The 13,002-nt window shown below is 40.8% G+C and overlaps 1 protein-coding gene across 6 annotated transcripts in view; it reads right to left on the reverse strand.

Annotated features, from left to right (window-relative positions):
- The window catches only part of ESRRB (estrogen related receptor beta), a 159,491-nt gene that overhangs the window by 62,830 nt on the left and 83,659 nt on the right, over window positions 1-13,002 (reverse strand). Inside the window, exon 1 of one of the 6 annotated variants that reach the window (XM_053944531.1) lies at window positions 2,256-2,338. The exons of the other annotated variants lie outside the window; for them this stretch is intronic. The gene's annotated coding sequence lies outside the window, so the exon portion shown is untranslated. Of the gene's footprint in view, window positions 1-2,255; window positions 2,339-13,002 lie in introns of those variants that run through there. 6 annotated transcript variants of the gene reach the window in all.

A 13,002-nucleotide genomic window follows, 5' to 3' on the forward strand; every position in this document is an offset into this window, starting at 1 on the left:
TTAGAAGAGCCTTTGGCCATGGGGGTCCTAAATTTGACAAGTAAAGGGTGATACTGCAGAACTGCCCAGGAGATAAACCTAAATAGTAGCTTGGCCCTCCTTACTGACCTGGGAAGTAATTAAACCATCAATATTGGCTTCTTCAGGTTACAAAGCTTCCAGAATAGCAGAGTATATAGCAGAATATATCATTCACACTGGTAGAATTCAAATACTTTAACTTATCCAGTCTAAGGCAAAGCAACACTGTAGATTAGGGGGAGGTGAGGCTGAGGTGAGAGGAGAAGTGAACCTTGAGTGGCTCTAACAGGCATGTGATGCAGTCTTGGGAAGCCAATTTCACTAGTGAGACAGAAACAATGAGAAGAAGATGGGAATCATGTGGGCAAAGGGGATGTAGAAGAGAAATTAACTCAGAAAACTCTAAAATCTGTCAGAAACAGAAAAATAAGTTCCAATAATATTAAGACAAAGGCAATCTGGATCAGACTGATGCAGATACACCTCAAAAGGAGAAAGCCAACAGGTAAGTAGGAGAAGCAAGAAAAACATTTTGTCATTTATGACTTTGGCACAGAGTAAGAATAGACACAGGACACAGACAGTGTGATACAGATGCTGCCAAGATTAAAAGGTCTCTGAAATTAGTGCTTATGCACACACTGCAACACACAGAGATCTCCTCATCAAGAAGGATGTTTTTGCAGAAAAATGTGCTCACTTTGTGGGCTTTCAAGAGTGATGTATGTATTTCATTTATTGGTAGGGACATAATACCTAAAAAAACAAAAAAAAAAACAAAAAAAAAAAACAAAAAAAAAAAAAAAAAAAAAACAAAAAACAAAAAACCCAAACAAACAAACAAACAAAAAACAACAACAAAAAAAACCCACAAAACAAACAAAAAAACCCACCTCTTTTTAACAGCAACAACAACAGCAAAAAAAAACCAAAAAAAAATCTGCAAAAACTTTTTTATTTGCTCCAAAACTTCCATATAAATACATTTGAACAGTTTTCAGGATTTATTTTACTTCATGATGTATGTTTGATTTTGCTTCAGTTACTTTAAGCAAAAGATTATTTTCACTCAGAACTGACAACAACACAAAGGCATAGTTTTGCTTCAGCACAGCTAGGAAAAAAAATACATCAATTTTCTCTGGCTAAAATTTTAGCACTACCTTAAGGAAGTTAGGAAAAAAAACCCTAAAATGCTGTAGCAATAATCTCCACTCAGTGGGAACATGAACCAGACAGCAGAAGAAAGTCCTGGGCAGGAGAAACATCCACTTGACTGTCTGCAAGGAAAGGAAGGAAGGAAACAGGGAAAGTTCCCCTCTGCCAGGCCAGAAAGCAATAACTCCACACTCTGTGAGCACTGCAGGATTTGGGGAGCCTGTGCTGCCATCTTCAGGGATGCTCTCACCTTTCTGTGACCCAAAATCACAAATGAAGGAAAACAAAACCACAAAGAATAAGGAAGAGAAAGATGAGATATCAGCTCTGCTCGTTTACCTCTGGGATTGCTGGTTGCCTGGCTCACAGAGAAACATAGAAATTAAAATTGGAAAAGCCAAATAAATCCTGCCTAGACCACATGCATCCCCAGGCTGCACTAAAGCTAACTAATCATTGCTGTTTCCCCCTGTCCGATTTCTCTCTCCTCATCTAATGCAGAGTGGGATTATTCACTGCGCCTCGATGGCTGATGCTCAGTCAATGCTAACTAACCATCTCTCCTACAAAGCAATTTCAAAGAGACAGAGTGAGAGACCCCCACCCTTTCCCACAAGGCTGAATTAAAAGGAGTTAATTGAGAAGCCCACAGGCTTCTCAAGAACAAATCACAGGTATTCCAAAAACGCATGTATCCGTCACTCTTCCTCAGACAAAACCGTGAGATTTGAGATGTTGTGGGGGCAGGTACTGCATAATAACAATGTTACATTGAAGAGGACAAACCCAATTCTCATTGTTTCTGACCTAGTGGACATGTGTCTATCTTGAATCTTTTTAAAGCGCTTTCTGATATGTGCATTTCTCCCTTTTTTTCCCTGCTACAACCCATTCCACACTGTTGTAAATTCTTTGCCTCTTCTCTTACTTCTTACCTTGTTACACATTCCTTACATTTTTCAAATTGCTTTACAGGCTTCCAGCCACAGAGCCCTCATGGATCAAATATTACACAACAAAAACCAATCCACTAATATTGCATTTTGAAGCTGAAGATCATGTTGTTCCCTACTTACTATGCTAGGACAGGACTTTCTTTGCTGGTCAAAATATTGACTGAATGAGTACTGTATTCTCCAGATCTCTCTTGTCCTCTGGCCTCACTATCCCCACACCCTCAGCAAATATGACTGCTTCATCTTCTCAGTTCATCTAAATGACAAAAGAAGAAATAACATTTTTATTCAAATTAATCACCAAGTATTTGCTCCTACTTAGGTCAGGATAATTGCTGAAGGTTACAGTATAAAACACTATTATTGTATTTTATTAACATTAAAATCCATTTTTGTATAAAGCTTTTGGCTTTGTACTTTATTTCACCTAGGTTACAGTTATTACTTCACAAAATGGAAGAGTTCCTTTTCTATCCGCTCAGTTCATTGTAAAAAAATACACTAGAAATTATGATTTACAGTGACTAAGAAGCAACATGCAGTATGTTTCACCCACAAGGCTACTCAAAATTGTATACACATTAGGAGACCATTTCACTCATCCTATCTCTGAAGCCTAATACAGCAGCTCTTCTGCTGTGTACAGCCAGAGCTCCTGAAGCAAAAAAGAGAATTGTTTGTCCCATTAAAGCTATAACGGAAAATAAGGAAAAATGTAAATGTCCGAGCTGAAATTTAATCAGAACACTGGAATCCACCTAATAATCAATACTGTAATGCAAAGATGGGCACCAGGGACACAGGACAACCCTGATCTCAGGCTGAGGTGCCAGCTCTCAGAGCAAAGAATTTTTGGTCAGCAATACCAACTCTTGCCCGACCTTCCACGTTTGCTTGCTTGGTTCCTGCTCAGCTTTGCTGACCTTCAAGAACACTCAGGATCACAATTTAGCATAAGTGTGAATGAAAGAGGAAGGAAAAGGAAATGGTTTACTCTGAACTGTAGAGACTCTTACTAAAAAAGTTGACTGAACATAGTAGAAAATTGTCCATTTGTTGACAGATTATTTTAATCATTCCACAAAATTTAATAGACAGTCAATGTCTCACATTGTCCTGGTCCTTTCTGTGATCCATCACATGCACCCAGCTTGGTCCATCTGTTTTGCTTGTTTCTCAAACATGCACCTGCCTTCCCCATGCTGTCCCTCACTTCTCTCAACCAACTGGCTGATGTTGTCTCGCAGACAGTGCCTGCAATGCCTCTCTCTACAAGACCTACATCTACTGAGAACACTGGCAGAGAGCAACTCACTAATGATGGGTGAGATGTGCAATGAAGGATTCATGCTTCATCTTTCTGAAATCTGTACAAAACATAAACGCACTCAGTCTATAAAACTGGATGGATTGGTTTTCTTTTCCCCAGCATAGGCCTGCTGCTGGTCTGAGGGAAGATTCCTTCTGGTTCCTTCTTCCACACCAAGTCAGAGCTGTCAAACCCTTCATCTTTGGAGCTTTCTGATCTCTGCCTCTGCGCCTTCTCTGCCGATCCCTTTCCCTATTCACAGCACACTTCCCAGGGCAGTACCGTGTTTCACCACACCCCTAATACAGGGAGCGCACCGCAGCCTGAGCCCTGGGAAGAGAAATTCCCTGTATGGTTCTGGAGTGAACCTGCAGATCTGCTGCTCCACACCTCTGAAGCTCTGTGACTGCTCCCACGAGGAGCTGCGGAGGCACAGGGGAGGTGTGTGTCACACTGGGGGCGTGGATGCTGCTGCAAGGGAGGGTATGAAAGGCAGACTGTAGGAAATAGCAGTGGCTACTGCAGGCCACCACAGGGGAGCATGAACAGAGCCGGCAGGAGACAGCTTATCCATGCTGTGCTTTGGTCTATGCAGTAATGCCAGCCTCTCACTTTCATAAGTGCTAAATTCACACAAAAATGTTTTTTTTAAAACCCACCACAGGCGATTAAGCTGTGATCTAGATTAATTAGCTGCCATATTTCATTTTTAAAATCAGAACTGGCCTGTGCTGACACCAGGGAAACTTATAATATTTTCACTCGTACCTAACTGCCTCTGATTTTTCACGCTGCCTAGAACTGAGAGGCTGCTCCCAGCCTCACCCATCCATACCAGGCAAGTGCCTGCACCTACTGCAGGCACCCATCCAGGGTGCTGGGGTGAGGGTGGAGGACCAGGGATCTCCTAATGAAGTGCTGACCCTGGTGTAACCTGTGTGCCCCAAGTAGCATTGCTTCAGTGTTGAAAACAAAAGATCAATGAATTGTATAATGCACTTTTACTGCTGTTAATTTTTTCTGAGTGCTGCCGTTTTGTGTCTCCTGGAGGCTAACAGGACCCTTTGGCCACAAAGCAATATTTACTCTATCCTGGCAGCTGGGCTGCTGGAGGCAAAAGATGCATCCTTGCTCCCCAAATGATAAGGAAATGTCAGAATGCACATCATGAAAAGGACATATCTGATAGAGGCTCAGCACCACTGCATGCAAACATGGCTCAGCCCTAGCTCCTACTCCTGTGACGTTCTTCCACTTTGCTCCTTCAAATCCTTCCAGAAAGCAGGAAGTAGGCAACAATACTGTTTAAGCAAGATCTTACAACTGACTTTTTCAAAACTGATTTTTCAGGTGGCAGGCTCTCTTGTCCAGCACTATATTGCTCCCTGTCCACTAAAACTGTAGCTCCTCAGAACAAATGCTGTTCAACTCACCTCCACAAAGTACCTTTTAATCCTGATGACACTTTAAGTAAATGTTTGCTCAGAAAGCCCAGCCCCAAATCTCCAATCCCTACTGAAATTCTCTCATGGATTTAATATGTTCACACTCCTGTTATTTGTTTTATGTACTATCTTTATAGAAGTCATCCTTACGGCACCTTCCTTAAGCCAAGGAGGTACTCTGAGACTCAGTTCTGTGAGAAGCATCTCCTGCAACAGAGACAGAGCTTCATGGAAGATAACCTTGCTTGCTTTAGCATAGGTGGAGACACAAGAGGTGTGCAAACAGTGAATGCAAAAGGCACATAGGCGAGGTAGCAAATTAATTTACACCAAGAAGACAGACAGCATGCTACTCTCCTTATGTCCATTGGCATATGAAGTATTTATATGAATAACGATGCAAAGTATTCCTCAAAACCAGGTAAAACACAGAACTTTCCATTCCTTCCCTGTCTCTGTGTACAATTTCTAGAGCAAGCACTGTACAACTGTAAAGAGCTGCCAGAACAGGAACTATATAGCAATTCCATCAGCTCATGAACTTCTCAAGTAGAAGAGGTTTGCCATGTGCTCTGTTCCCTCCATTCCACTCAGCAGGAAGGACTTCAGGTAAAATTTGGGGAAAGTGAAACCCTCTCTTGTACCACACTGCAAAAGCCAAAAGGTAAGCAACCCATAATCCTGCAACACAACATGAAGACTTGAAACTGTATTAATACCCAGCAGTGGCCAGTAGAACATGCCAGAAAACTTTTTAGAATTGATTAGTGGTCCCCGGTTCTCTCATTTTCCAGCTCACTAACTGAGCTTTTTCTCTGGGCGATATCCTGCAGTATCTCTAACCCCATGAAAAACATCAGTTAAGATTTTCCTTCTTCCACACCAAGTCAGTGTTCCTCTAATTTGCCCTAGCCGATGTGCAGAGTTCCACTCCCATCCCACCCCACAGCAATGTGTCATTCCTGCCTTTTCCACTGGAGCAGAAGTGCAGCACAGGCCTCCTACCAGCTGCCAATGTGTATCTTTCTTCTCTAGTTGCAGGGGTGCTAAACACACTGCAATAAATCTCCTCATCCCAAGGGAGCAGTTCTCTTTCTTTGGGCCCCATGATATTATACACAGCAGCTCTTCCTGATGTCAGAAGCTCCATTTCAATGCTCCTCTCCTCTCTGAAAGATCCTGCTGCTTTATGTCTTACCACAGGGCAATTTGCTGCCATCACCACCCAGCTTTCAGATTCCCCACCATGGGGGTAGGCTGTGCTTTCAGCCAGTGACAGGGTCATGACAGGCAGAAGGGACCTGTGTACTTGTGTGGGCAAGCTTTTCATGCGTATCTCTTCCTGACCTCACAAGGATGCTGATCACTACTTTCACCTTGCAGCACAAAGACAAAACAAGAGAGTTGGCAAATGTGAAGGAAAGTCCGTTTCCGGTGCGGCAGCCGAATGGTGCATACTGAATTAGAAAGCTGGGAGAGAAACAAAGCAGTAGTTTTGTAAGATTTCATCCCAGTTTTTAAGCCAATTCTCATTCAATTTTAGCAACAGAAACCCGTGCATGTGCTAGCAGAATCTTTCTTCCTCCTCTTTGATCTCTCTTTCACCTAAAGATGTTGTATTCAAATTCCATCTTTTTGCAGGAAGTAATGGTTGTGTGTTTTCAGAGGATCTTCGGAAAAGTTAAATGAGAAAAGGTGTGAGGAAAATCCGTCTTCTACAACACCTCACACAAAAGCCTTAGTCACAAGCCAAAATGCAGCCACAGTGACAGGACCTTGCCGTTGGCTTTTTGGCCACCATTTCTGTGTTCCAGCCTGACCTCAAGCTCCATGGCGCAGGTTCTACCCTTGCTAGTCCTTCCCCCAGCGCACCATCTCCAATCAAACACAGCTCCAACAGTGTTCACTGGAAGTACACTGTTTACAATCCAAAATGCTCAAGATCATTCTGAATGATCAACTCTCCTTCTGATCTCGTGCAGAGCAGTAGAATATTGTCTGACATTGCGTCTTCCATTTCCTTGCAGCATCAGAGTTCTCAGGATACTACAGAATCAGATGGTACTAAACTTACACTTCCTACCCACAGGGAGGTTTTGCTTAAGGCATGATTTGTTACATTTGCCTTCTTCTTTATCTTGATTTTATCTATTGCTATAAAGATGCAATTGCTACTCAACTTGATGGCATTATATATATAGATACCTTAAAAGAAGCTTAAAACCAGAGCTGAGTCTCTTCTTCCCGGCCTTGCAGTCTTCTCCTTTGCAAGGGAGATGGGTTTCATCCATATTCCATGGGTTTCATCCTCACAAATTTGGCAAAGGGCATTCTTCTCTGGAGATCTCTGGAATTCTCCACGTGCTAGAATGCTTCTTTGGAGTCCTGCTTTACTCACCTCTTGTGTGTTTTTATCTGGATAATATTCTTTGCAACTTCAGCGAGTTCACACTTCACCTGCTCTCACACCTCATTTGGCATTTTGTCCTCTGTGTATTTTAGCAATGCATCAAACTGCTCCCCAATTATCACTATGCTGCCTTCTCCAACGTACTCCAAATTATTCCCAAAGGGGTGAAAGAATAATTTCGTGTGTTAGAAGCATGAAACCTGAACTCTGAAAGAATCAGCCAGTGATCTGAGGCACTAATAGCACCTGGCAGAGGTTTATGGAAAGAAAATTGCTTGTTTCTGCCACACCCATACAAAGCTTTAGTTGATTCCTGCCCCCTCACTTCAATATGATTTTTTATATGGCTTCCAGGTATTTCTTCTTCTACTGTGATGTTGAACTGAACGGCCCAATATTAATCTTGTACCAATTTTACATTGGTGTAACCAATCTGATTTTCAGAGTTCCTTGTCATTTACAGTAGCAAAAATGGCAACAGATTCACATTCAAAGTACCTTGGAAGACAGTTTTAAAAAGAAAGTCCCCAAGCATGCTCAAAGGCTGTAGATGGCTTCTTCATCTTGTGGTTTCTGCTTATCTAGTTTCCCATATAAATTCTCAACACTGGCCTCTTTCTTCAACAGCAGTGACAGCATTTCATGCTTGTTAGCTACTCTCAGAGATGAAGTAACCGGATATAAATTACCTATTGCTGCAAGTGCAACAGAACCTGTTAGCACAGTAGTCACTTCTAGAAGGCTGCAAGTACTGACTACAAAATTACAGGCAGAAGGTTTTCTATCATGGTAGAAGTCATTTTGATATGGCATTCTCCTCCAAGATTTTTCTCTGTGGTTATTCAAGGTTTTTTCCCTGGTTCAGTAGCCCACATTATGAACAGTGGACTACATTCATTTCCTAACTCTCACATCGGTGATGTACAAAAGCTAAAATGAGACCACTTGGATGGCATTCTTCCAGAAGAAACCAGAGGCAATGAGGATTGAAAACAGCAGTCAAAGTAATAGGAACCGCCAAATGAATGGACTGTTCCTGGTTAAACCTGCATTTAATTGTTGCTCACTGCTGTTCATTTACTCTGTTAAGACAAGACCGGGTAGCTGATAAATAAGATGATAAACCAGCTACTGAGTAAAAAAAAAGATGGAGGATATCTAAAACAAATACCTCTACATATTGATCATATTTGTGATGTGCATAAGCTATATTCTAAAATTGATGAGAAACTCCTGTATATCCTCATGAGATATAATAGATGCTTTTGGTGAACCAATTGTAATTTTAAGACAACATACCTGTAATTCTTAGCTCAGGTTGCCAGAGCCCAACAATTAAGGTCTCAATGATCTCAATGGCAGTTATATTCCCAAGGAACAGGTAGGGGATATTTCTCTTCCACATACATTTAGCCTAAAAGTATCTAAAACGTCTGTGTGTCACTTTATTAGGCAGTGACTGACAAACTAGAAAGAGTTTTGAGACACCACAAAATGAGTGGGCAAACTTAAGAAGGAGATAAAAACCCTCAAAGGACACATGAGGAAATGAACTAAAATACAGTAGGGTCTTTCTGAACATAAGTCAACACTTTGTGATTGCTGTGGGTGACCAAGCACTTGCACAGTTTGCTCAGAGAGGTTGTGGTGTCCCCTGTCTTGGAGATATTCAAGAGCAATCTGGACCTGGTCCTGAGCAACCAGCCCTAGATGGTCCTGCTTGAGCACAGGGTTGGACCAGATGACCTCCAAAGGTCCCTTCTAACCTCTGCAGTTCTGTGATTCTGTGAGAAAGTAAGTTAGCTCCACTCTGGAAAAAGTGTACGTAAACACAAATTATGCAATCATAAAGATTAATGTATTTCTCAAAGTCTGCATGAAACTCATATGCAAAACACTAAGGTTTCTCTTTCCCCATCAAGCTTCCTTACCGTGAGATCTTCATAGGCTGTGGAATTGCCCTTCAGGCATCCAAACTTACACTAGTAAGATGCTGAAGGGAGTGCACAGCAGGGATGACAGAGTCTTCCTGGTCCATGAACATGGAAATGAACATGGAAATGTTCTCTTAATGCAGTACATGAACATGGAAATGAACATGGAAATGTTCTCTTAATGCAGTACTGAGAGCCAAGATGCCCAGCAGAAACCCACATGTACTTTTAGAGGAGGACAAAGTAATGTGACCATTTTCAAAGATCTGGCCTGTGAAAACAAAGGTGCGAGGGCTACTCTCCAGGCCGGCCCCGCAGCCCCCTGTGCAGCCCGGCGCACTGTCAGCGGAGCCCTGCAGATGGCTGCAGAGCTCTTCCAGCTCCTACCTGCGCTACGGCAATGGGCACTTGGAGGCAAGGACACTGGCCAGTCCTGCACTGAAGGAAGCAAAGTTGTTCTCCTTTCAAAAGATGGACACTTCTCTATGCTGCCTTTATTTCTACCCAAGTGTAATAGCCAGTTGCCTGCAGACTGAATATCACTGTCTTTAAGCTCATAAAGATCCTCCATTTACAAGTTTTCCCATGATGACTGCTGAAAGACAGAGATGCTGTGGCTCTTGAATGTGACAGTGAACTCCCCCCACACAAGAACAATTTATTGCTTAAGATGCTTTTCTTAACAAGGGTCTGTAGTCCTAAGAAGCTCTTATGGAGCAGATATTTGAAAAGATGTATCCATTCCTGTCTTGCCCATGGCAGCCACATCCTCTTTTTCCCTTCCCCAGACTTCCACCTAACTGAGCTGAAGGGCTCACAGCCTTCTTCTTATACCTCACGTCAGGCTCAAGCATTGCTCCTAAAACAAGGCACCTTCATCCACTGTCTTTCCTTTAAACTCCATCTTTACCAATGAATCCTTTAAAAAATATAAAATTGAGATCTGTGTCACTTTGGATGTCCTCCTTCCTCTGAAGCCATGTCTCCTACTTCCTTCTCCCCTCTCCAGTGTTAGACAGCAGATCTGTGTAGGGACAGGGGTTTTGCATCACAAAATTTTGTGTGCAAATCCTTCCTCGGTCTCAAGGGATTTGTGAGCTTTTCTGTGTCCACCTTGTATCAGTTACATGCTTTGAGCATAGGGTAGCCTGCTGTCTCTGCAGGTCTCTCAACAATTATGGACAGCTCCTCACCACAGGCACACTGACACTCAGTGGAATTCAGTGCCCAAGTCAGATCACTCTGCTTCAAAATTCCAGCTGCAGTATGATAGCGGGAACCATTTCTTCATCATTTATATTTACCCGGTCCCTTTCCAATCTATTCATCTGAATCAAGTAATGGTCTTCTAAGAGGGAGTCAAGAACTTTAATAATAGACACCAGCTGCCCAATCTCTTTTAACCCATCCAATATTAGACTCGTTAGTCATCAGGACAACAATCCTATATGCAAATCAGCTACCTTTATCAGATAACCAGTGGGACCTAGAACAATATCTATTAGTCCAACAATATCACAACCAAGATATATAACTGCTTCTGTATAAAAACCTTTCTTCTAATCCTTCTTAAACTCAACAAGACTGATTGGCTTTTATTATTCGTGAATTAATTTTTAACTCTTGGTCCAGCAGGGGAATTGAATCTATAATATTTTGCAGAGACCGAAGCAAAGTAACAGTACGTTAAGAAAGTAAACCAGCCAAAAGCAGGTATTTTTTCTTATTTCAACGAACAATTAAGAGGGCTGAATCTGTTTTTCCCTAAACACCCAAGGGAAAATTGTAAGGAAAATTAGCACATTAAAACATATATAGATAGCACTCCACTGTACTGTGAGCGCTTTTGGTTTTGTTTCATAATTATGTTATTTAAAAAAGGCTGTGGAATTAAATTTGTTAGTATTTTAAGAAATAAGTCCATATTAGACTAGGAAATCAAGAAGGGAAATTTCAACACAGTCCATATTATTAAAGTAATGATCATGGGCAGTGATTAGGGCTTATAGTTGCTCTGTAATGACAGTCCCCTAACTGTAATTGCTAGGAAAAAAGGAACTGCTTTGTAGGAAAATAAAAAACACTTTAAAAAAGAATAAGAAGACAATTGTCAGATACACTGTAGGTGATAAAATTAAAACAAAACCCCAAAATATTTCATCATCAAATAACCTTTTAACTTATTCTATAAGGGGAAGTACACTATATTTTGTGGCTTACTAAAAAAGGTCACATTAAAAAAAAAAAAAAAAAAAAAAAAAAGAGACAGAGAAAATTTCCAAAACCAAAAAAATTTAAATAAACAGATAAAAGAAATTCCAAATCGCTGACTTTTATGGCTATGACATTTGAGCCCATCTTTATCTTGACAATGTTATAGCTGGATCTATGTTCTGCATACTGTTTTTCAAATTACTCTGTTATACTCCATTTAAAGAAAATCTCTGTTCCTCTTTAAAAAAACACCAGTTCATTGATTTATAAACAGAAGATCTAACTGCAGTTATTTGGTAGCACCTAATCCTATATAATCCATAATAATATACATACCCAGAGAAACACCCAATTTTTTCAGGGCAAATGTCCTGTATGATATTTATACAACATTTTACCTTTACAAAACGCCTTCTATGTAAAGCCATTAACAAATTTACAAACTTGAATTAATAAAGACTGGGAACAATCCTGTGATTAAGACAGACAGATCTACCCTTATTTCTTTCTACACATTTATACACTAATACGTGCAGAAATACGTAACCACACGCAGAAAGTTTTGCGTATGCATCCAAAAAGACATTGGATGGATAAGTAAAATAGCTCACTATGCAACATGAAATGAACACTTGATTATATATAAAATTATATAACTTACACACATAATGTTCTGTTAAATTATAGCATGTGCACAATTATATAAAATTAAGTGTGTGCACACACTCCTGACAGATACTCATCCATGCACTCACAGATCTCTGTATGCAAGAAAACTCTTGTCTGTTCTACTCTGGCACATTCTAGTCCTCCACAGTGTGCTTGGTGCTCCTACACAACTTGTATCAATTATTTCAAAGGAGATGCACCTGGCATCATCGATGTAAAATAATACCTATGAATGCATGATACACTTAAACATAATTTTCATAAAGTCATATTTGTTACAAACTATTAAGGCAAAAACAACCCACAGAAGGCGAAGTCATCATCCTTCAGGATGCCTAAGCACAAAAAAAAAATGCAAGTTCCTGTGTGGAGATTTCCTTGCTTTTGAAGGTGAGTTTCGATTGTAGAAGACAGCTGTGGCCTCCTCCCTGTCGCAGTCCCTGCTTAGGCTGCACATCATTGCTCCAAGTCGCTGTGTAGCACTGGTGTGTGGAGAGCCCTCATCCAGCCAGATACCTTTGCACTACTGATGAATCCGATAGCAAACACTGCCTATGACACAGTGTTGGGCAATAGGCACCGATGCTTTTAGAATTTTTTCAGTGTCTCACTATACCATTACCCCCTTAGCCTACAAATATGACCAAAAAAAAAAAAAAAAAAAAAGCCTTCATCAACAGAAATACAAAAACTATGAAGAAACTGAATGTAACTCTTAAAGATAAAAGTAGAAGCTACATCATATATGTCTGGAAAGAAACTGAAGCAGTACTGAATTTATGTTTTCTAAAGAATTAAATCACTCTCCCTCTACAGCACTTTCTGAACTGTTAAAACTAGATGGCAATCACATGCCATACATTGTCCTGAAACAAAGAAAAATAAA

The sequence above is a fragment of the Vidua chalybeata genome, chromosome 6, assembly GCF_026979565.1.
Source record: "Vidua chalybeata isolate OUT-0048 chromosome 6, bVidCha1 merged haplotype, whole genome shotgun sequence".
Lineage (NCBI taxonomy): Eukaryota > Metazoa > Chordata > Aves > Passeriformes > Viduidae > Vidua > Vidua chalybeata.